This window comes from Phaethon lepturus, unplaced genomic scaffold, assembly GCF_000687285.1.
Source record: "Phaethon lepturus isolate BGI_N335 unplaced genomic scaffold, ASM68728v1 scaffold28653, whole genome shotgun sequence".
Lineage (NCBI taxonomy): Eukaryota > Metazoa > Chordata > Aves > Phaethontiformes > Phaethontidae > Phaethon > Phaethon lepturus.
Genome location: NW_010531620.1, coordinates 2,408 through 6,956, shown reverse-complemented (window position 1 = coordinate 6,956; position 4,549 = coordinate 2,408). Strand labels below are relative to the sequence as shown.

Sequence of the window (4,549 nt, the reverse complement as noted above, 5' to 3'; positions counted from 1 at the left end):
TCCAGCCCTGCCGAGTTTGAACCCCTTGGAGCGAGGGGTCTCGGCTCGATGCCGGCTCACGGCCCCCGGAGCCAGGGCACCTTCGTGGGGGCTCCCCGGGCAGCCCCAACCCACGCTCACCTGCTGTTTGAGCCGGCTCCTGGAGAGCCGTGCTCCCGACTTCTGCAAAACCCTCCCGAGAAAAGCCCTGCTCCTGGCTTCCCCCGCTGACCCCCCGGGGTACCTGCATTACTGCAGCGCTTCGCACCCCAGCGAGCAGCCGGCGAGGCTTATCCGCTGTATTATGCACAAATGGCCATTTAATTATTTACAGGCTGACATATATCATTTAATATATAAAGCTGAACCATCTACCAGCCCACAGGCAGAACGCCTGAAAGCAGCCTGCTTGGCACCACGTTTTAACTGAAATCCCTCGGTGCTAGCTTTGTTTTGCATAGCACTTTGTAATACTGTTAGTTGACTTGGCTGCAGTTTCACAAAGCGTTTTTTTCCACTTGGTTCAACACTCACTTGAATTTAATGGGACTGGAACCAAACGAGTAATGGAAGCCAAGTGCCGACGTTTGTTTGCTGCGCAGTTCCCGACAATAAGTATATATAGTAATTGTCTCTTGCGCCTCAAAACTGTAACTTTGGCAGAGCGGATGCTTGAGTTAGCATGCCAAGTATTTAAAATCGTAATCAGTCAGTGATGAAAACGTGTATTTATGGCTATAATCAGTTGCATCAAAGCAAGAAACATTCGTCTTCTCTGTAGAAGTAATAACGTCTCTGAATTCAGAAACGTCTACTTTTAAATCGCACAAAGATCTGTCAAAGTTAAAAAGCTCCGAGAGCTTGGCCTGAGTCTTTGGCTTATTTCACAACAATATTCCTAATATTCGCTTAAGCTGCAGTTTTAGCCACGGTTACTAGGTTCTGCATCGAGGCGTGATAAAGGAATGTTGCGCTGTTTTATGCACTTACGGCACATCATTAAAGCGTTCTGCAATCCTGGACTCGCAGTTAGGTTTCTGGTTTGTCTTTCGAATGCTTGACTTTATTCTGTTTTGCTGTTTCTCTCTGGCCTACCAATGGCTTATTCTTTTTGGAGGGGGCTGCTGTAAGGCAGGAGCTCGCCGTGGTTCCCGGAGCACTGCCGGAGGCAGCGGCGGTTTGAGACACGTCCACGATGCGCTGAGGCTGTGGATTGATGAATCTGGAAGTATTCCTGCCTAAGCAAATCCCCCTTCTTTTAGCCCACCCTTTCTGCCAGCATCACTGCTACTTTTCAGCTAGAAGAAACTTACTGCTGTCAAAAAAATTGAAAAAAGGCAGTTTATAAACAACTGCTTTTTAATAACTTCCTCCCGACTCGCACGTTGAGTCATCCCTCCCCTGCCGTAGGAAGGAGCGCGGATGTCGTCCTTCTAATGAGGTGGCACGTTGGTGAAGATGCTGCGCAGGGCTCCTGGCTCGGATCCCAAAGAGCTGCTGCCGTGATGCTGCGTCCAAATTACAAGGGAGCCAGGTCTGAATCATCTGGGTGTAGCGCGTGTGGATGTCGGCGCGCTGAGCCTGGGGAACCCTGAGCTGGCTCTGCCCCGGACGGGGCTGGGGGTGGCTGGGTGGGTGTTGCTCAGTTTTTGGTTTGTTTTTCTCATTGAAATACTTGGAAGTTTGTAGACAGGGTGTTAGTGCTTGCTGCTGGAGGTTTTTTGGTGGACTGTGATCTCTTCGGGAAGCCCTGGACTGTCTATTAGAATGAAGATGGTGACGACGTGGAAATAACCTTCCGCGGGCACCCGTGGGCTGGCCAGCAGATCCCCAATTTTACATGACCACCCCGGCGCCTTTTTTCCAGAGACTTTGACATTAAGCCATCTGTTATTCTATATGCCTGGATATCTATTGTTCTATGTGCTGCTTCTGTTTTAATTCATAGTATAGGAACATTGCAATGCTTATCACTTGCATTAGAGCATTTTTACATCATTAGGTCGAATTTGCACTTAAATTTTTGGATTTCAAGCCTTATTTTCATTTTTAAAGGGGCTGGGTAGTCTGGGGTTTCTCATAAATGTCGTTTCACAAACTTGTATTACACAGCTTTAATTTCTCCAAATTCTAGTGAAAACAGACGTCAAGAAAATACTTTTAATAGCTTAAAAAGAGCTAACCTGCTCCATCTGCTTCCCAAAACCTGTGAAGCTGGAAGGAATTCATTACAGCATGTCCGACGGTACCTTCCTGGTAATGCTTCAGAAAATAGGACAGTTCTGGTTTAATTGCAGTGAAATGTATTGGGTGTCAAAATGCGTTGAGTTGGCTGTTGCGCAACACAAAAAATACTTCTTTCTATGACAAAAGGGGAATAGATCCGTAAGGGACAGGGGAATTACTGACCTTCTGGTCACTGGACTTTCTGACCCATGGAAACCCCTCGGATCGTGCTGGGGAGATGAGGAACTGGAGCAGCTCCAGTTCTGCTCATCTCCATGATTTGCCGGTTCTGTGATGCATTAAAATAGCATTAAAATATTTATTTCCCAAATGATACTGGAAACAGGGCAGAACCGCTGTCATGAGAAGTCTTTGCATGGCAGAACTATGTTGGAAATGTATTTGAGTTTTTTTCTGTCTCTCAGATGTGGAAGTGTTACATGCTGAAATTCTGGCTGAAGGTGGAATGCGTTTCTTTCCTGCTTTCATCCCTCTTTGTACTTAAGAGTTGGAGTGTTTTCTCATCGACGTAAAGCCCGAGCAGTATACCGCTCCATAGTTGTAACTGTCTGATCTGGGACGTCACCCCTGTTCCTTGTGTCGGGATAACGTGTACCCTGTGCACGTGCACAAAGCCTCCCCGCTTGCTGCGGTGATGGGGACGGTGCAGGGCCTGGGGAGCATTTCTGAGCCAAGATCTCTCTTCAGATTCTTTGCTCCCAATATCTCAAAAATCCCCGTGGCGAGGGGAAAGAGAGAGACAAATCTGTGGCTGTAACAGTCACTAGTTCACAGCTGACTTACAGCAAAAGGAAGAAATACCTTCATGCAGAACACTTCTCTACAGTTAGCGGCCGTGGGTGAGCAAGGACCTTTGGGGCGTCACAGAGGTGGCCAGCTTACCCCGTGTTTTCCGCGTAGGGAGTTTCGGCGAGGCCGAGACGGCTCCCACAGCAAGTTTGCAGGCAGCAGATGTTGGTGATGGCCGTGGGCTGGGTTAGATGCAAAGTGGTGCTGCTCTCTCCCATTCCCAAGGATTCTTAAAAAAAGAATTGTGCCATTCGGCATTGAGAAAAGCCTTCCTGCCCGAGGAAGCGTGCGGCTGTGCATGGTTCAAGTTGCCGCAGTAAGTCCTGCCCTGCTGTGCAGGACCACAAGGTTTAGGATTAGCTCATCTGTCTAGGTTTGTGATACAGGCACATGCTTTGCATGCGGATTTGCTCGAGTGAGCAAACTGGAGGGGTGTCTGCACAGAAAAAGATGCTGGTAACTTTTGGTACGATTTTGGTGTAACTGAGGTATCTGAGACTGAACCAGCAGATTCCCACTGCTTCAGCTAATCCTAATTTGATCACGCTACAAAGTCAGTAATATGTCTGTAGACGTAATAAACTTAATTACTTAACTGCAAGATCAAGGAGCGGTGAAGGAGAATCATTTCATGCATTTGTTTTAAATTGCCTTCAAATAGTTGAATGGGGAGCTGCATATTTTGGTGGGGAAACTGCTATATAAGATATCTAAAGATGCTAAAAATGTGGTTCTCTTCCATTGACAGCTCCTAGCCCCACTACAGCTGTTCCTTACACGGCAGTGAAGTGCATTGATGTAAGAAAAAACCACCACAAAACCAAGTGGCTAGTGCCCTGGGGACCCAACAACTGCGAGAAGCTGAAAGACTTCGACGAGGCGGTGAGCAGGCAGATCGAAGCCAACGATATCGTGTTCGCCGTGCACATTCCCCTCCCCATCAAGGAGATGAGCCCCTGGTTCCAGTTCATGCTTTTCATCATGCAGCTGGACATCGCGTTCAAGATGGACAACGACCTAAGTAAGTCCCGCTCCATCGTTCATTAGGTACCGGACTGGCCTAATTTCCCAATGTGTTTTTCTTGAAGTTGCTTTTATTTTGCACCGTATGTTAACTGCTACAGTGCGAGGTGATACAGGAGCACGTTCTACAGGTGGGAATCAGTAATGAGACATTCCGATATGTGTTTTTGCATGGAGAGCTTTTCATGCTGCGCTAGCCAGTAGCTAAGCAGGCGATGAGCAGGTTCCCCGTTAAAGTATGTAGACCACCGGCAACTACACGGGTTCAAAGCCAGCAATTCACTTTCCTAGTTCCTGGGTTTCATATAGTTTTTCAAAATATTCCGGGTTGCTGGAACATTTTGCAGTCGATAATACAGCCCAGCCCTTTCAGTTGCTTCTCTCCTCCTGCTTCTACATGTTCCCGACTCGTCCCTTGTGCTGACTCTGCACGTGCCTGGCCGTGAGCTGCGTCGTGCAGCCTCCTCCACAGAAACTCGGATTTGGCCAGGCAAGCTTTCTGACTGGTTAG

At 47.9% G+C, this 4,549-nt stretch overlaps 1 pseudogene; it reads left to right on the top strand.

Moving 5' to 3' along the window:
• The first annotated feature begins 3,763 nt into the window (after nt 1-3,763).
• LOC104618907 lies at nt 3,764-4,062 on the top strand (annotated as a pseudogene).
• Nucleotides 4,063-4,549: the final 487 nt, after the last annotated feature.